The sequence below is a fragment of the Opisthorchis viverrini genome, assembly GCF_000715545.1.
Source record: "Opisthorchis viverrini unplaced genomic scaffold opera_v5_207, whole genome shotgun sequence".
Taxonomy (NCBI): Eukaryota; Metazoa; Platyhelminthes; class Trematoda; order Opisthorchiida; family Opisthorchiidae; genus Opisthorchis; species Opisthorchis viverrini.
Window position 1 is genome coordinate 1 of NW_008751864.1, and position 21,496 is coordinate 21,496.

A 21,496-nucleotide genomic window follows, 5' to 3' on the forward strand; every position below is an offset into this window, starting at 1 on the left:
AAGATGGATGCGATGTCTGCATGCTCCAGATGGACAAGGTTTTCACCAAATATTTGAAAACCGGGTTCAAAAGATACTTCAACGCTCGTCTCATTATCTCGTCTATCACGAAATTGAGCGGAGATGGAGACAGGGCGCTCTCGAAGGATACGGTCTTGTGTACAGGAGCTCTCTGGGCTCCCCATATATTTCCGTAACATGTCCGCCCCTTCTGCAACTTCTGTCCATGACGATGCAAGTGACGCACGCTTACCGACCCTCACTTCGACCGCTTATCCTCTCCTTAAAATATACTCCTCCCGCATGATGAACCTCATAATCCACCATCTGTAATTAAAAGATAACTGATTCCGGTTTGAGCTTGCCCTGGCCGTGACCTGCATCCCGAGCAATCGCCGTATGAACCAAAATATCTATTGATAGTACAGAAAAGATGCTACGAGACTCGTGAAACACACGTGATATGATGCCTCAGAGGCAACTGATTTTGCAAAGCTCTATGCTCTTCATTAGGCTGTCACAGCTCCATTTTGAGGTAAGTTCATCCTACGAAAAGGAAACACCACTAGATATATCTGGTCTCATGTCTCGGTAAGTACCAAGCACCTAGCCAAAGCACTCACATATATCCTCACCAGTTTGCGTCAAACACAAACATATTAGCTGCAAGTAAATATCAACCACCGTTTTTGAAACGGGGCAGTGTGGCCTCACTGAAGTAGGTAAAAATGTTGATAACTTTCGGCTGCCTGCCGTTTCGATGGGCATTCTAAATGCTCTCCAGCAAAGCTTTCGGACATTTTCCCCAATGTAGACTTGGCTGTCTCATTACCTCGTTTGAATGGTAGCAATAAACCATCACGATCTCTGGATAGACCCACAAATATCCTAACCATAAACGGCTCGTTCAAGATGTTCGTGTGTGGAGCTGTCCACGAATCGAAGTACGGCGTCGCGATGACGGTATAGCGACTACCATACCCAGTCTGATGGCTTGTCCGTAGTTCACTATATCTCTAATATTTCCCAGACAAGCGTGTCACCCATAAGACCGTCTCAGTCCGTTTAATTTGTGCGAGAACTTGAAAGCAGTGGCCATCTTGCTGTACCGTCTTCTTGTTCTGCTCACAGACTCAATATTTCGGCCAATGGCACTACTGGTGGCTGGCTGAATCGGAGCAAACCTTGTCTCAAGCCAGGCGTAACGTGTGCTAACCATCATAAATAACAAAAACCTTACTAACCCTGATGAATTATTAGGCATCATCGGGGCGCTCGCCGCAACTATAGAAGAGGTTTTCATCAAGGTTGCGATATCCTCTCCAGTTTGAGTTCGCGCGTACATAATGTGCTTGATTATTGTCAGTCGTTTTAGGGTTATTTACCAATGCAATATGTAAAAAAACACTTAAAAAACCAGCTTTTGGACAAGTTTCTAACTGTTTTCTTATAGGGGATGGGCGAAGCCAACGGCAGCCATTAAAATATGAATCTCGAGCCCTCGATGGACTTCGGGTTCGTATAAACAACTTCCAGTAAAGCTGCGGCCGCGTGGAAAGAACTTCGGCGCCCGAATAATTACCACAAAATGCTATAGCCCTATGTTAGAGCTTCCCTAAATCTGACCACGGTTTCAGAGTAATTTTGGGCATGCGTCAGGACGCGGCCTTACTTGGCTTATGCACAAATGCAGTTTGGACGCGCGCACTTCCTGACTTGTGCAAAACTAACCAATCAGAACTCTGAATGGTGCATGGGACCCGAGCCATTTACTGAACTGTCAAATGTCCCTCACGGCCTGCAATGGTTTTCCAGCTTTGGTTTAAGTCAGTCGGCTTCATCAATGTACTGGTCGTGCCCCATGCCCCAGATGTTCTAGCTTTTAAGTTTCCCACAATCTGCGATTACTTATCAACTGGTATGCACGCCTCCTTGGTTCTTCCTTCATTTCGTTGTGTTGTTGCCCGCCCCATTTAAACTGTAACGGCCCGACTATGCGTCAATACCGATTGTTAGGTGCACAATGCTGTTATATGCAAAACCTTACTGTGCTATCTTCAAAAGTGGCTCCACACATGTTCGTTTGGAAAGTAGGGGCTGTGTCCCTTTTATGCTTCACGGCATTTGAGAAGGTCTTAAGTGAATAAATGAGGGACAACTATGCATCAAAGCTTTTTTGCATTGCAAATTGTTGGACTAAGAATGCGGCGGGTAGCCTGAAAGACGGATGCAATTTCAAGGGACTCGAAAAAACGGGTAAGTTGTGCGTGTTGTCTAGTAAGAAACAGTACACGAGATAGAAGCAGGCAAAGAGACCGTCCTCTCCTCATTTTTAACACAACCATAAGTTCTATAAAAGTCTGTATCTCTGACTTCTGGTGAAGTGACAGATAACCGAAGAGGAGTTGGGCACCCGCATGCCCCCACTGAATCATGGAACGCCGTCGTGTAAATTAACGCAATGTGCGGCAGATGAATTCGGCAAGACCCTTATCAATCTAGACGGATGCAGCCGCTGCTAGAGGTGCCGGCCGTCTCTGGTTAGTAAGCCGTTGATAGTCGGGGTTCACTGCGGCAGACGGTATTCCCTCGGTACCGGCACGGTTTCGGGGGACGGACGGACATGTGATTGTGTCTGTGTCAAAGGAAGGTCACTATAGCCACAGAGGCATCCCCAGACGGTGGCAGATGGCGCTGTTTTATCGCTTCTTGGGTGTAACAAACGTCAGTAGAACGGAGGCTACAAACCTTTTCAGGTAAAATTTATAAAGCGACTAATGTCCGGTCTGAGGATATAAGCGGCTTACTTTCCTGACGACGATGGCTAACAAGCGTCCGGTTTTATTTGCCTTCGTGAAAAATATAATTTCTGCCGTCATGCACATGGTGTTCGACTTGTTCGGGGAAACGACGAACGAGCGGGTTCGAGTAAAGGCGGTTGTTTTGGGAAATTTGGCAACACGAGTACCGAAAGTGAGGCCAGTTTTCGGCAGCGATGTCGTGTTAAACTGCTTACATATAAGAAAATTTATCGGGAAGCATCACGTAACCTCTACTCTTTTTAGTCACTCTCTGCAAACAACTAGTGAATATTCCACCGTATTGCTTGCCTGGAGAGTGCCGTACAGTGAGCTTTGTTTGTCTTACTACTGGCGCACGGATTCTGACAAGCTCTGCAAATTTTGTGCAAAACGAACCATGATTTCTTTCTCACCTTACTCCCACTTGTTGTAGATCACACAATGATGGGCTGCATGCGAACAATCCGGCATAGTCCACATCGGTAATGTGACGAACAACCGTCTATAGAATGCGAACGGCTGGCTGAAATAAACGGGTGCACTACCCAGACACACTAGAGCACGCCGTACAGGTATACCGCGAACTGAGTGGCTCATAAGGGAGTGCGAGATCCATGGGTCATATCATTTACTGACGAATGATCACGTTTGAGGCGCTTGGGGCCGCGAGTCCAGTGTAGGATTATCATAGTGTTTGAACCAACAAGTTGAGGCCGACCTACCCTAAATAACCTATATTCCCTGGCGCAAACGCCCAGATTCTCCCAGACGCTTGACGCCTTTGTGGTAGAATGTCCATGCTCCTTGCACCCTGTTTTTGGGGAGCAGTTGGCCTCAAGCAGTAAGGAACATTCATCATACATATTCGTAATGGACTGTTCTCAAGTTTGCTAAAGATTCACTGACGGCCCACGGCCGGTTTCGGCATTCTTGGGGCTCACCAGGTAGGCTCAGTCCCCAAGTTTCCGTCGAAATTATGTTCTACTTGAAACGAATCGCACGACGTTAGCGACATGCACTCATTTGAAAAAAATTCGTTTTGAGAACCTCATCTGGAACCCAGCTAAATCCCTCGTTTGTGATGTTTCCAGGCAACTGAATGTGCTGCACCAGGCCGCCTCATGTTTTATTTGGTAGGCTGTTCGAGATATCGCGATACATTTATATTCCTAATGCAGCACTCATAAGTTGTCTAAAATTCTTTGACAGCCCACGACCGGTTCCGCCAATCTGGAGGTCATCAGGTAGGAGCAGTTTCCGAAGTTCCGCAACCCCATGTTCTACTTGAAAGCAATGCATTACGAGTATACATGCATCGCGAGAGTTTCATCTGGGTACAGCTTCCACCAGCTGATTTGGCTTCCCCATCCACTAGCGGTAGCTGTCGGATTAGAGCCTAACGGATAACAACACACATACCTGGCACCTTTATCAAGCCACTTTCAACAGCTTTTGGTGACCTGTGTAAACAAATGAACCCAGTGGTGGATAAACTTCACGGACTATAACCCAGGACGGCCATAGCCGTTAGCGAGCAGTTGATTGTTTAGGGGTAGTTCCTGCTGCGCGAAGGCTCGACATCTGCAAGTGACCACCTGCAAATGATGCTCAACTATACTGTCCAAGAGGGAACCACTCGACAGCCGCGAGTAAATCTCTAACTACTGTAGCTAACGTTGCAGATCTTCAACTAGATGAAAGAGGCGGAGATGATTTCCTGTGACCCGTCAGCTCCAAACAGTTTTTCTCGAAACGAGACATTATGCATGTAAGTCTCTTATTTCTCGTGGTACACGGTAGTTAGGCATACGAAATAGCCACCGAAGATGGCTTCGTGCAAACAACCGTCTACGATATCATAGCCACTTAAATGCCTCCATTTTAGGGTAAGTAGCCCTGCCAGTTTGTCGGCCACCTGTATCGTGGTACTATTTCAATAATCTAACATATCTTCCTCTCATTTCAGGGTGGCAATGGCCAAGCGAACACTGCACAAAAAAGTTCATGCGCCACCCGAAATTTATGTTTTCCGTTTACATTAGGCAACGCTTTTACAGTCGGTGGTGTTTACTGGCCTTGGAGATTCGCGCATCAAAGTAGATCACCAATGAAGACGATTTGAATAATACATGGACATATACTTTATACACAGACATATAGCACTATGAAGTGGCAACCCTGAAAATGTCGTAGCTCTTGAGAAATTGATTTCATTGTGCGAATACTAATCGCCCTGTTAATCCATGCTGAAATCTGGATTTCTAGTCCGTTTGGTTATACCGATACGCGTGCTTAATTCAATCATTACAGCTTGGAGTTGCTAATGGAACAGTTCATTATGCCTACCCAAATGGAATTAATAAGTGTTAATTCAACCGCCCGGGACGCAGATCATTTGGAATGGTTGGAAATATGACACCTTGGATAATCCGATACGGATTATAGGAAAACAACGGTATATTTAAAAATTTTGTTAGCAAAAAGGCGCACATAATGATCATGAAGTTGCTATATCCTGAAAATCCAACATATATTTCACATAATCCACTGAAGAAAAACATTCCGAAACACAATAAACCGACTGAATTTGTCGCAGCACAAAGAAAAAGTGGTCTAAATAAACAAAATGACAGTGCCCTCACTGTGTGGCAAAGAAAAAAACAATAACGCTNGTGTGTTTTAAGTTCAGGAAAAGTGGTCAATGTGACAACTTATTACAGACACTACTGATACACACTCGTGGACGCGATTTTGCTTTAAATCTTATGGTTTTGCTTTACACAACTTGGTCTTATACCCGGCATGGAAACTTCTTTCTTTAATTTTGACCTCGGTGTACCCAATAATGCATATTGTTGCCCAATCCCGCCATCTAATCATCGATGTACACATGGCTCTCTCGTCATCGCTTATTGGACTGATTCAGGAAGTTGTGAGATTACTTTCATAACCGTAAGTCTCCAGGTCCAGCGCGAATTGTGGACAAAGAGACTTGATAAGCAAAAGATTAGTTGACCACAGCAAATTTAATTATTTCTCTTAAATGATATCGCGCAAAATGTGTGCGCGTCGTATTTGATTGTACATTTTTTCAGAAATTCTGTCGAGTTTTTAGTAATACTGAACAATGGTGAGCGCCAAATTATGCTGAAGTGCTCTTTCGTGTTTTTTGTCACGTAAACCGAAAACAAATTGAAATTGGTGTTGGTTGGCGACCTTGAAATTTTGCTCACTCAAACAAAATGCCAAGTACAACATGTCACCGGAAATTGTGAATAGATTAGACTAGCTCCCCGTTAAAGTCACAATTTCGGAAACCCTATAGTTTTGACGAAAATAGTTTGAGTGTGCAAATAGCCAGCGGCCCAAGAAAAAACGATTCAAATAGATGAAGTGCATAAACCAAGGAAAGGTGAACTGTCATTGCCAGCGAGTAATTGGCATGAAACTGTTAAAAGAATTTATTCACGAGATCTCCGCCTCTCCGCGTGAAATATGTGCAATCGATCGTTTATATTCTGAGATATCTTAACATCACAAAACGCATCAATCGACCTGCCTTTCTCACACGATCTTTCTCTGACTCACTACATCACTTCTTCCAATAAAATCTTGCCAGGAAGTCGACAGTTGTGTTTTCGAAAATCCCGATTAAAAATTTACTATAGTCTTGGATACATATACATATTTAAGAATATTCTCACTCGGAACATTAAGTTGCTTCCGCTCTAGTTAATCACAATTTGTGCTATATATGACTTAGCAAAAGAAGGAACATCCTGTGGAAAAACGTGATAACCGCGAAAGTCGAAAAGACCACGAGTGGCTTCGCCTGGACGTAAACCGCAAACTTGCAGGTCTGCCTCCAAGCCTATCGCACCCGGCCGCCGAGCCACGATTGGCTATTGGCGCGAACCTCTGCTAAGCAGCTAGGCCTTGTATGTAGCAGCATGGATCACGTGACTCGGACCAGCCAATCAGTTGCCTCAATTTGCTTGTGCGTGAATCGACTTCGGTCCCGGAAACCACAAATGAGGATAAAGGGATACAGAGGTCGAAGTCGTCACGGATGGCAAATTTTGGCTTCAAAATATGGCTTACCAATATCACTTTTGCAGGGAGGTTGTGTGTAAAAGTTATCTGTGAAGGAATGTTGGTGCGAATGGATAAGTTCAAACGAGCACCGTAAGCAAAATCATTGAGTTTGTCGAATAGGCGAACGGAATCTGAAAAACTCAGATAGTTAGATCGAAACGCAAGGTTAGGCGGGTTAGAAAAACTTCCAAGGGGCGGCGCAGGCCGGGTAAGCAATTTGTTCATAGTTGCAATTGAAATTCGAGCATGCTAGAGGAGAAAGTTGGGAGTAGGAAGGGAGTATTTACCGGGGTGTGATCAGTCTAAGTATGGTAGTGCCGTGTCAATATTGCCCTGACCTGCTTCAGCTTCTGGACAGCCCTGTACTGGTGGCCAATTTTATGGTGATTAGAAAAGAGGTGAAAGTTCCTAGCTAGTTTTCGGATAAACAAGAGTAATACCACAAACAAAGTCGGGACAACCTAGAGCCATGGATATTTTTGATTATGTTGGATGTCCACATGGGTGTAAACCGAGGCACGCAAGCGTGAACGATTGTCAAGCGGAGAATTCTAAGATATTGTCGAAGTTTGAAGCAAGGGAAGAGGGAAAACTAAGACGGGAGCAGTAGAGGCAGGTATGTGTCGGGTGTCACTAAATAAAATAGCATCCGATAATAGGAAGAATCTAACGGTGGGTGATAACGAGCTAATTGAGCCTACGAAAGGGGTATTTTTGTCGTCTGACCTAGCAGCCAAAGGTTAGCTGGGTTGCCCACGCACTATGAAGATATACTGAGCCACCATTTGCGTGCTATGGAAGATGGGCTTTGGGATGGTTCCTGTGGGTGGAAAAGGTGTGAGTCAGCCAGGCAGCAGTAATAAGTTTAGCCCAGTTACAGAATACCATAAGAGATACCTTGTTGTGTTAATGGGACTAGTTTGAAGAGAAAACAGCAGACATAACTGTTGACCGAGCTAGAACTATCAAGGTATTAGATTAGGGCTGTAGTTTGGCTGGAAGCTACTACGCGAACTGAAAACAGAGGAAAGTAACTGGTTCATCAATAATTGTCGGCCCCAGGAAACGTGTGGCGCATGCAAAAGTGGCCAGCAGGCACTAACCGTGATTGCTTGTATTTACGGAATAACAGGGTGTTCATGTTCTTTGTGTATTGTGTCACTTCCGGGAACCAGAGGGACGAAATAATGTGTTGTGCCTGACTGATGAGGTAGATTTAATGTGGAGCAACCTCAGCCAGGATGAAGGTGGTAAGCGCTCCGCACGTCGGTGTTAGCCAATAGCGACGCAAAGTTTATTAATGTTACCCCTTGCATTTTTTAATCACACGGAAGATCAGTGTACTCGCCTGAGTACACCATATCAAGTGGTGTCAGACAGAACTGTCCGTTATCACATTTCTTTTTCAACTTCGTCACTACCAGCCTCCAAGGGCTGTATGGTCGATGTGCTACCGGGGTGAAACCTAAAAACATCGACATAACTCTTTTTGGATCTGACCTTGCAATACTTCAAACAATATTAAACAACATAAATAATTGTGCCTCACCGTTTGGCATATGCTCCACACCTCCAAAGTTTAAGGTACCAATAAAAGACTGGGTAAGCCGGTACCCTAACCTCATGCCTGCGGATGAACTGATCAAGATATTAGACAAAATTGTTCACATTGGCAGCTATGTTGGTCCAGGTGTTTGCACGAAAGATGAGATTTCCATCCGTATTTGGAAGGGCAGAGCAGCTCTTCTGAACCTGCGTCACCTGGGGCGTGGGCGAGATATTAGTTTATCCGACAAGGATCGAGTTTATAATGCTACATTGGGCTCCGTATTGCTATATGGCTCAGAAACATGGTCGTTGCGCGGTGAGGGCGTCAAAAGACTTTCAGTGTTTGACCACCAATGTCCTTGGAGTGCAAAAGTCTGTCGAGAACACCTGCTAAGCAATGCCGAAGTACGTCGAATGGTACCTGGAAGAAATAACACCCTCGATAGATGAACCGATCACACTGCATAGGTTGCGCTGGTGTGGACACGTGCTACCTATGCCAATCGACCGAATTCCTTGAAGGTTTTTTTCGCACGACCACGTGAAGGGCGGAAACGAGCCAGAGGCGGTCAGACAATGACTTGACAGCGAAGTATAAAAGCCATTACCAGCAAACTCAGCTGCACTGGTCATTGCCATCTTCCTGGATGGGGACCCCGAGACGGGCCACATCAATGGTTAGAGGTATTGTCAGACATGGCCCAGTCGCGCCTTCAATGGCGCACGTGCATGCAAGCTATTGCCTTCAATGCATAGCTCCCTCCCCAATTTCCCCCACTCAACAGTCCACTAACAATACTACATTTACCCACCAACTTGTCAGCTTCCGGCTCCACTGCACAGCTAATTACCCCACCTCCCCAAATCATCGGTGAACGAAAATGTGGCGGCTACATCCACTGTTCCCACAGCTAATAGTGGTGCGGATGATAATGACAGTTATCCTTCTCTTGTATGTGATAGCGCTGCCAGATAAATGGCAACTGAGAAAAGTCCAAGCCACGAACTTACAACAACGGCGGTGTTTTCAAATTTTTCGAATTTTAGACAAATCTTAGAACCACCAGCACTGGATGAAACACTCATGCTCTTTGGAGAGTGGTGCAGCATAAAATGGCGGCTCTTCCTCTTGGGCGTACTTGACAACCACACAAGGTTTCCATCCCTCGTATACGCTACCACATTTGAAGGATGGCAGTCCACCAAGCGGTCATAATTGCGGCTTGAAGATTATTGGAGAAGTTCAGCTGCCACATTTTTTGCGGCCAGTGAGGAAAGCCCGTCCGGTCCCGTTGATATATTGAGGGTATAGGTTTTCGAGGTGGAATCAAGAACCGAGGGGTGTATTTGCAAGAGCAGCGTTATGCCGTGGTAGATGGCGCTGTCAAGGCGAGAGGTGGTGGTGGATACGTAGGGGTCGGGACAGTCGGGTTCCGGAAATTGGGATGTGTCGATGGATGGGTGGGTGGCTTTTTGCATCGTGGTGGTGTCTTATGAGACTTTATATTATGTTCTAGTCGCGGAAGGTTTTCACTGGTGAGAGTCCGATTTGGCGGTCCTGCTGGGTTAACAAATAGGAAATAAAAAGTTTAGATTTCCGACTGAGAGGAAAGGCGAGGCAATGGGTACGAATGAAAATACAGCCTCCTTAGGCGGTGAATCCCTCAGTTTCGCTATCTTGGAACATTGTGGGCCCGTGGACAGAGGTTAACATGGCGGACAGCTTTGAGAACTCAGCAGGCTTGGATAAAGACTTTTGTGTTTACAGTCCAGGCCAACTTAATTGGCCATTGGGCGGGTGTTTGTTGGTTACTTCTTGACGCACAAGTATATATCGTTATTTCTGGGCGGACTTTTGTCGATGACAAAGTAAGGGAGACACTCAACATAGCTTGTGTGAAATTCTTAAGGCTTAAGTGTGTAACGCAAGCATAGAATTTGCTCAACGGCGCCTCTGTGTCGTCATGGGCGGACCAAGCCTCTTCGAAAGATTAAAGTGGCAAGTGTCCCAGCTACGAAATAATCTAAACAAATGACGATGTTTTGCGTGCAAATTCGCGTAAATACGGTCGTCGATTCAAGACAGAAGGGTCACTGGCCAGAACCTGGGAGGCTGGATTTTTCTGTACATTTTAAATGTGTGCTTTGATTTTGTCTGCCATTGAGCCAGAAACATTGGACCTCAAAAGTGAATTCAAAAGTTCTGCAGGGCATACTTCACAATAAAAAATTAACACAAGACCAATGTCCGGAAAGTTCACGAGGCTGACTCGTTATTCGACCAGAAAACTAGCGCGCAGTTGGATAGACTGCAAGCTGCCTATAGGGATCCGGCGTGTCCTAGAAATGAGGCCTCAACTATAGTTCAAGAAGCTGACTACAGGGGACATGGAAATGAGCTGGCGTTTCGCAAAATACGGAAACGCCGTTAATCAGAAATCTGCCAACGGAACATGCCTAAAAACAAAGAACCATAATAGACATCTCCCGGAAAAACAAAATATGCTGTTAAAGTACACTAGATGTCGCCTAAGAAGTAGTCCAAATGCGTTCTCCTTCAGGGACATGAACGAAGAACGTACGAGTGACACAATGGTGGTACCTGGAGTCTACAGATAGCATTACATAGGGCCGCATTCTGTCCCGGCGAACTCACTATATCCAATATTGTCAAGGCGTAACTACGAGCAGTCCTTTGTCAATCTGCTCTTCAATGAGGAGGATGTTCATCAGCTTTTACACAAGACAAAAGTATTCTACGAGTTGGGGCCAGACAACGTCCATCCAAGGATCCTAAAGCAAACGTCGTTCACACTGGTAACCTTTCCCTGGCAATCGCTTACTCGTTTGATGAAGATAAAATTCCCTCTGCTTTGAATGGAGCGATTGTCACACCGGTTCACAAAACAGGCCTATTAACTGCTTTAGCGTATCGTGCAAGGTGATGGAACGAATTCTGAATCCCGCAATCTTGGAACACTACATTACAGACAAATTGACATACCCAGTGCAACACGGATTCCTCTCAAACCGTCCTTGTGCGGCGAAAATGCCTGTAATTTTGCGCAGTTCAACCGAAGACAAATTACCAAGGGCACATATCAAAAGCCTCCGATTGAGAGTCGGATGTTCGTTTGCTCCATAAGCCAGAGTTTTGTGACATGCTAGGAGAAGTTCTACGCTGTAGTTAAGCTTTCTGATCGGGCACAGCATTATGAGTGAAAGTAGGCTCGGCCTACATTTCTTCGGCATCGGTCTCTATTAGAGCTCCTCGAGGCTCCGTTTTGGGACAATTTCTGTTTCTGATCCAATTCAACCGTCCACCAGAGGTGCTTTCAATTCTGTCTATTTTTGCGGGAGACATCAAGTTCGGTGGTTCCAGAGCCCCCACCCTCCAAAAGCATCCTGACGCTGCGATTCAGTCTTCGTTGGGCTGGCATCATCCTCTGAGTGACAAAATTGTGCCCGTTCGGGGGCTCAACTACGCCTTTGGCATGCATGTTTAGAATCAACCAGAAGACAGTACAAGCATAGATGTACTTCTGGATGCGCCACGACAAACCTGCTCAAGGGGCACTCGTGGTTCCTCGGTTGCTTCAGTGCGCCTACCTCCATATCACTCACATGGAATCCCAGAATGTCTAGAGTGCTTATGTGAAGGCCTCTTGAGTATCCCAAATAAACTGTCTACACAAAAAGCAAGAAATACAGCTCTCATTGAGTGCTTCCAACAATCTGTTACAAGGATGCTTACAGGCCCTAAATCCTGGTTTATGAAACGCGTCTCACGGTGCTTGACCTCGCTCCCATGAAGTACCGCAGCGGAGATATATGTGGCGTTTTGTACATTTATTTTACTTCCATTATAACACTAAGTATTTCATCAATTGCATAATCGTTTTTTGTTTGAATACGGAAAACTACGAAAACGCGCACTTGTACAATTTCACGAAATACAGGCGTGGTCAAGTGCTTCGACTCCCCTTCAGATTTCACCCGCGCTAGCTGCGGCCATTCGCGAGTCTCATGTACTAACTCTGGGACCAAAACATTCCAGACATCTTCGGAATCTCTTATATGTGGGAACTTTTCAGAAGAAGACCTCTTGACCAACATAATTGGATTTGTTTATTCGCTGATCTGGTCCAACGACGAACTATTTTAAAGAGAACAATTGTTAGTGAGTCTGTTCCATCTGATCTCTTCATTTTTGTATACCCAACCTAGCGTAATCATTTTTATTTCTTTGCCACACAATCCTGGTAAACTAACTTATTGGATAGCCAGACCACTACAAATTTGGTGAGCCCGAGTATTTCTAGATATTTTTTGAAAGCTTTTCCTTTCAAGTCGTCGTAATTTTTTTGTTTTGCCCGGTAATTATGGTGGCACACTTTGATTCAGCGGATTTAGTCGAGATTGCGATTAGCATGCGTTTACCAGGCTACAATCCACGCAACCCCAGGTTATGGTTTAACCAGGTGGAGGCTGTTTTTGCCACCCGACGCATCACTTTCCAAGTCACCCGGTTTTCCTATTTTGTCCAGCATCTTCCTTGTGATGTAGCAACAGAAGTTGAAGATCTGTTGGAAGATATTCCTAAGGAAAATCCGTATGACGCCCTTCGAGCGGCCGTCATAAGTAGGACAGGGAAATCAGAAAACAAAATGCTGCGGGATTTATTCACCACCGTCGAACTTGGGGACAGATCGCCATCACAAATGCTTCGCCACATGCGCAGTCTCCTCTGCGGCCGTAAGCTAGCAGAGGAGATCATGGCCCAACTATGGCTCGACAAACTCCCACCCTCCATGTGCCACGTCATCAGCGCTTTCGTTGATGACCACAGCTTAGAGCAGCTGGCCCAAATGGCAGATAAGATACACGAAACATACCCCAGTTACCCCGTAAACTCCGTCTCCCGCCCTGCACCCACCACAGATTCCGACCCGCTTCTTGCTTCTATATCGCACCTACAAGCCAAGTTTGACGCTTTGACCGATCGCCTACAACGGTTAGAGATCAACAGGCATCGACCACGTTCACGATCCAGATCGTTATCGCGTGCCCGTCCCTCTTGGTGCTGGTATCAGCAATCTTATGACCCAAAAGCACGCAAGTGTCAACCACCTTGTTCCTTCAAGCCGCGTTCCAACACCCCTTTAAACACCCCGGCCAGTCAGTAACGACGACGACTGTCTGTGGCCCTCCTCGCACTAGTCGCCTGTTCCACATCACCGATCGTTCAAGTGGTCTACGTTTCCTCGTAGATACGGGAGCTGAAGTTAGTGTGCTACCACATAAGAATCCACTTCCCGATTCTGCTTCTTTCTCGTTACAAGCCGCTAACGGTACCCGCATCGCTACATACGGCGAACGTTCCCTCACCCTTGACCTTGGATTGCGACGTGCGTTCAAGTGGATCTTCCTTTTGGCCGACGTCCAAACACCCATCATCGGTGCAGATTTCCTGACCCATTACAATCTATCTGTCGACGTGCGACACAAACGTCTTTTAGACACGCTTACATCTCTCTCAGTCAACGGAATTAGTGCCCCAACTTCATCCACAGGTATCCGCGTTATCTTACCGGATTCACATTTTGCTGACATACTTAGGGATTTTCCAACCCTTACTCACCCATGTCAGTACACCCAACCGGTCACTCATTCCGTCGTTCACCACATTCAGACGAGAGGTCCACCTGTCCATGTCAACCCCCGCCGACTCCATCCGGATAAGCTACAAATCGCAAAACACGAGTTCGAACACATGCTCGAACTCGGCATCATCCGCCCTTCATCGAGTCATTGGTCATCACCCCTACATATGGTACCTAAGAAATCTAAAGGTGATTGGAGACCCTGTGGAGATTACCGTTCTCTCAACAACGCTACTATCCCAGACAGGTATCCCATCCCACATATCCACGATTTTGCAAGTACCCTATGCCATACAAACATTTTCTCCAAACTCGATCTCGTAAGAGCATACTACCACATACCCGTAGCTCCGGATGACATTCCCAAAACAGCCATCACAACACCGTTTGGCCTTTTCGAATTCACGCGTATGCCCTTTGGTCTTCGAAATGCAGCCCAAACGTTTCAACGTTTCATGGACGAGGTTTTACGTGGCTTACCGTTTGTGTACGCCTACCTTGACGATGTTTTAGTCGCTAGCACCTCCCCAGCTGAACATACAGCTCATCTCAGAGCAGTGTTTGAACGTTTTTCCACTTACAACATACGTTTGAACATTGACAAATGCTTATTCGGTGTTACTAGCCTGGATTTTCTTGGCCACCACATTGACGCCACAGGTATTTCACCATTACCCGATCGCATTTTGGCCTTAGAGTCATTTCCCATGCCCACAACTATCACTCAACTTCGTCGTTTCATTGGTATCATCAACTACTACCGGCGATTCATCCCTCACTGTGCAGATATTTTGAAGCCACTGACCGATTTACTTGGCTCCAAAGAGAAATCTGTTACTTTGCACCCCGCCGCCACTGCTGCTTTCGAAAGAGCCAAGCACGCCATTGCTCAGGCCACAAAGTTATCTTTCCTCGATACTCACGAGAGCACAAAGCTGATTTTGACAACTGATGCTTCGAATGCTGCCGTCGGTGCAGTGCTTCATCAAGTTGTTAACAACACACCTCAACCACTAGCGTTTTTCTCGCAGAAGATGCAGGCTGCCCAAACGCGTTACAGTACTTTTGGTCGTGAATTACTCGCAATTTACCTTGCTATTCGCCATTTCCGGCACTTGTTAGAGGGTAGATCGTTTACCATTCAAACCGACCATAAGCCACTCACCTATGCCTTCAACGCCAAGCCTGATCGATATTCACCACGCGAGATACGCCATCTCGACTATATTTCACAGTTCACTACCGACATTCGGTACACTCCAGGTTCGGACAATGTCGTCGCAGACGCCCTATCCCGTCCTGACATCAACGCTCTTCACCCTTCCACGCAGTTGGACCTAGCCAAGCTGGCGAACCTTCAAAACAGTGATCCTAATTTTTTGCCCATTCTATCGTTCCCTTCATTTCAAGTCTCTTCAATTCCGTTACCCCTCCAATCCGGAACCATTTTTTGTGATATGTCTACCGGATCAGCTCGCCCAATCGTCCCCGAAGCTTTTCGACGCGTTGTTTTCGACCACTTCCATGGATTTTCTCATCCAGGAATCAGAGCAACCAGGAAGTTGATTAGTGCACGCTTTGTATGGCCCTTCATGAATAAGGACCTGACATCCTGGGCCAAACAGTGCATCGCCTGTCAACGCAGTAAAGTAACTCGGCATACGAACTCACCTATCGGTTCATTTGCCGTTCCTGATGCTCGATTCACACACGTCCATCTCGACATTGTTGGTCCTCTTTCCCCATCAAACGGTTTCACTCATATCCTTACCATGATTGATCATTTTACCCGTTGGCCAGTAGCTGTACCCATTTCGGATACTTCAGCTGAAACGGTTGCTTTTTCATTTTTGCAGCACTGGGTGAGTAATTTTGGTATACCTTCCACCGTTACTACCGATCGCGGTTCACAAGGTCAGTGTAATTTCTTCCGGGAGTTTTCTACACTATTCGCTTTCCCTCGCATATCGACTACCGCGTATCACCCCTGTTCTAACTGTTTGGTAGAACGTTTCCATCGAAACCTCAATGCTGCATTTACTGCCCAAATGAACCCATCTTCATGGTCCTCTTTTTATTCCTCATTTCGCTTGCTATTCGCTCCACTATTAAGGAGAATCTTCACTGTTCCCCATCCGAACTAGTATAAGGTACAACTCTACGTCTACCCGGTGAGCTGGTTTCCCCTTCTGGTGCACAGCCTGAATCACCCGTTAAATTCGTCTCCCGTCTGAAACAACACATGTCCGAACTTCGTGCGACACCGACCAGACGATCAACGCGAACGGAGCACATCTCAACCGAACTCGCTTCTACACCATTTGTAGTTGTCCGACATGACGCAACGAGGAAAACCCTCCAACCTTGTTATGATGGCTCCTTCAAGGTTATCTAACGTCACTCCAAATAGTTTGTTTTAGAGAGCAAGCGGAAAGCACGATACCGTCTCCATTGATCGTCTGAAACCTGCCTACATCGAAACACCCACGACCACATCCAGCAATCCTGCTTTTCCAACAAAACCCACACCTACCCAAGATATCCCTGCCTCCAACCTCACTCCTTCCACTAGTCGTTCCGGACGTCGCGTCCGTTTCCCTCAGCACTTAGCTGATTATGAAACTTGAAGTGAGCAACTTGTGATTCGTTACATTACTTATTCGAGCGTTTTCCCCTTTCATGGTCAACGCTCTAGTGGGGAAGTAGTGTGTCGCTTTGTACCTTCATTTTACTTCCATTATAATACTACGTACTTCATCGATTGCATAATCGCTTTTTGTTTGAATACGAAAAACTACGAAAACGCGCACTTGTACAATTTCACGAAATACAGGCGTGGTCACGCGCTTTAACTCTCTCTTCTGATTTCGCTCGCGCTTGCAGCGTTGATCCGCGAGTCTCGTGTGCTAACTCTGTTATCGAAACATTTCAGACTATCTTCGGAATCTATTATATGTGGGAACTGTTCAGGAGAAGACCTGTGGACCAACATAATTTTATTATTGTTTATTCGCTGATCTGGGCAAACGATGAACTATTTTAAAGGGAACAATGGTTGGTGAGTCTGTACCTTCTGACCTCTTCATTTTTGTATACCCAACCTAGCGTAATTATTTTTACCACTTTGCCACACACTCCTGGTAAACTAACTTATTGGGTAGCCAGACCACTACACCTAATACTTGCCTATGTCCTGTTTGAAATATTTGGCCAACAGGTTTTTCAACTCTGACCCAACTGAACCACGGCGGGCCATGCGCAGAAGGTTTTCAACCTAGCTTGCACATGTGCTTCTTATTTTTGGTGGTTGGTGCATGGATCTACCTTCATTTGTCGGTTGTTCACTCTGAACCATGAACCCTGTCCAAGGCTTTCATAGATGATTTTCTATGTGAGTCCCGTCGCTGGCATGCTTACTGCTCAGTGACAAACCCATTTCCAGCTTGCAACTTACAGGCTAACAGACGCCGCTGAACCACAAGAACAGATAAAACCCGGAAGCTTGAGCGAAAGCCTCGATCCTGTGTATCAAATGGTGAGTCCTTGAGTCAAACTGCGCGACCTTGAGGCGACATCGGTTCCGTCGCGAAATTCGAAATCTGGTTGTGGCCGGATCTATTTGAAATGACTGAAGACGCTGAGTTTTGAGGTTACCTGTATAAGAAGGGCGAATGTAAGTTAATTAACCGTGAAAATTGATGGTGCCTGACACAATATGGCACCAATAGGCAGAAGCCTCTGAAGTACTTGAGGTACTTGAATCTTCGTGACTTTGTATGTGTGGAAATGCATTCTGACTGCGATACGTGCATGAAGAATGTTATACGTAAAACTCGCATTGATATATTGAAAATAACGTTGCGTGGAAAACGGTAGATTTGCGGAGCAAGTTGCCACCATACGGTATCACTTGTGGCGTGTATCCCAGAGAACCAAACCCGAAAAATTGGATTCGACCACACCAAGTGCCCCAGGTTCTACACTATCCAGCAGGCAGATGGTCTTCGGTATATCACCATTTTGTAACGGAACTTAGGGTTATTTTGGGTATTCAGAATAATCCAGAATTCTGACAGTATATTTAGAAAAGCGCTGTGCGCAACAAGGGCGTGCATAATGAACGGGTCGATCGAATTAATGTGTGCAGCTCGTCCATCCGTACTGCAATAAAGTTCCCTTCTTTCCTATTATCGTTCGAGTAGACAAAGTTTTCCTTATCGATGTAGAGTGTTTCAGTAACTAGGCCATTATCAATATGGATTAAGGCTGCAGTCTGTCAGTGTCAATGAGTCGATTTCTTGGATGCGGAAATAAACGGGTGGCTAATCCTCGGAAATTGACAATGGGATGTAAATATCGTCCAAATGATGATCTGCTGTTCGACTCAGAATAACCGTATGGGCGGTGATGGACGTTTCGTTCTAGTAGGAAGAGACTGAATCTTACTTGATGTGACGGTTTGTGTGCCTCCGTGACCTAATGAACTATGCTGTGGGTGTCCGTGCGACACTCAATCTCTCACACCAGGTTGATTAATGCCTAGAGTTTTGACCAACGCAGTCTCCTGGCCCTCTAGCTTGGTGTTCGGAATATGCGTAGCGAGTTGTTTTCAAAATGGTATTGTATTGGCATTTCCATCCAAACATTGCTGCCTTGCAGTCAAGGTTTTCAGCCAAATGCTTGGGTCGATGATGCTTATCGTCCTCCTACCTAGGTCTAAGCACCCTAACAGTATCGCAGCCCAGGTACAGTCATGATACCTACAAGTAACAATACTGTCATGCCGTATTGGCCGTCGCTTATTGTCATCCAGGTTGCCTTACTTGCTGCATACAGCAGGGTGAACAATCAAAATCAGGCTACCGCTGATATCTCTCTTTTCCTTCACACGCCTCCACGCAACCCGGTGATAACTGTTCCTATGGGTCCATCACTTAGGACGTCACTGCCCCATCACTCTCCACTCGCTTGCGCATTCACACCTTTTTCAATCTAAGGGCTGATGCAGCAGGACGTGCAGACGTTGGCGTTGCCCTGAATCACCGGGATGAAGGACCCTTGCTTGACTGAATCTCAGTTTATACTCGCATCTGTGAAGTCCGTCCGGCAACGTTCCTGAAGAAATCGTACGAGTGAAAAGTTAATGGCTGTCTGTCGTATCTGTACAGGCTCCAACCTACTGTGGCTCTGGCATCATCAAAGACAACTTTTATGGCCCCTTGATATCCTGTTGCAACGAGATAGGGGCTCGTCCGGCGTTATGGTTGTTTAAGTGGGTATGTTTGGCGCATCTGAGACTCAGTTGGGTGGTCAGCATGGGTTGAACTCGGTAAGGACAATCGCAGACGAGTGTTTTAGCCATGTGGCGAACGCAGATTTTCATACATTTCTAACTTCGGAAGTAACCGAATTTGTCTGGTCACATGGAGTCATCCAACAGAGTTTCAGACACCATCATCATCATCATCGACAGCATGACATCAGTGTTCAACACCGATGCTTCACTGCCGTAGGACGGCGCGTATCGATAACTGAATGTACAGTGGATGTAGCCGCCACATTTTCGTTCACCGATGATTTGGGGAGGTGGGGTAATTAGCTGTGCAGTGGAGCCGGAAGCTGACAAGTTGGTGGGTAAATGTAGTATTGTTAGTGGACTGTTGAGTGGGGGAAATTGGGGAGGGAGCTATGCATTGAAGGCAATAGCTTGCATGCACGTGCGCCATTGAAGGCGCGACTGGGCCATGTCTGACAATACCTCTAACCATTGATGTGGCCCGTCTCGGGGTCCCCATCCAGGAAGATGGCAATGACCAGTGCAGCTGAGTTTGCTGGTAATGGCTTTTATACTTCGCTGTCAAGTCATTGTCTGACCGCCTCTGGCTCGTTTCCGCCCTTCACGTGGTCGTGCGAAAAAAACCTTCAAGGAATTCGGTCGATTGGCATAGGTAGCACGTGTCCACACCAGCGCAACCTATGCAGTGTGATCGGTTCATCTATCGAGGGTGTTATTTCTTCCAGGTACCATTCGACGTACTTCGGCATTGCTTAGCAGGTGTTCTTACCAGACCTGGACAATGCTTATTATTATTGTTATAATTATAATTATTATTAATCCTTTACTATCAGGTAATGCTTCGAAGAAATCGACTGTCTTTTGACATAATTGGCGTGCAGTGGCCAGGTTTCTGTTCCATATAGTAATATGGAGCTCACCGCATCATTGTAAATTCGATCCTGCAGCTTGTGGCCAGGCGCAGTCGGGACCTCGATTACCCACTCCTAGAAGGTGTGTCGCATCAACATCTTCGTATTCACCTTCGCACCATTTCGCCAAATCTGACATTGTCCACCTTGCAGTTCACATCATTTAGAAGGCATGGAGGATAACATCCGTCTCAGTAGACAAGGCATTAACATGCGTAGTACATGGTTGAACCACCGAAGGTGATGGTACTGGATGTTTTCCGTGATTAAAGTGTCTGCTGCACAACCAACCGCTTGTTTTCTACCTATCTCGTTACGAATCAGATGACGTCATCAGACACCAGAAACGCCCGTGAGATACCGGTAGCCAAAAACCTGAAGGCGCCTCACATTATCTGTCCACAAAGACCTTATCTCGCAGCCATACAACAATACAACTCTTGGGTCCAATTGGTATGCATTTTAGACATCACGAGTGACACGAGTTAGCAAAGGCGATTGCCGCCTTTGAAAATCGCTCACTGGCTTTATCAGACACACTTCCATCAGAGCTAATACAACTACCGAGATATATCAAATTCTTAACAACATCCAGTGCTTCTTGAATCTCAAGGTGCATGCTCAGAGACTGCACTTCTGAAGCATTGCTTTGAACTTTGACGGTGATGCTGCGAGATATGGCTGCCACTCAATGTCAGTGGCGTTCTGTTGTCACTTTCTGTCCAGATTTCCTGAGTGAGTGTCTGGTGGTATAGGCCTATCGGCACCAAGTTCCTTTCCTGTATATCTTTATACTTTTCTTCACAATGAAACTTGTAACTAAACCTTGCTAGCACGAAAACAAAGCGCCAGTGTGAACACCAATGTGACGTTGCTCTAACACATCGCAGAGTGTGGAAATATGGTCAACGCAGCCTCTATCTGGTCGAAATCCCGCTTGCTGATCTCGGATCAAGGATTCCGTTGTCGCCGCAAGATGAAGAATCAGTGACGCCAGGAGCCTTGTTACATCTGAAGTCAACAAACTACGGTTACTACAATCACTGCGAGTATCCTTTTTAAAGACGGGCATGATAAAGGACTCATCTCTAGTTTTATGGAACGATAGATGCAAATAGGCTAGACAGGCTGTGGTTGAAAAACCCACCTCCATCTCTGAACAGAGCGGGTAGAAGTTCTTCA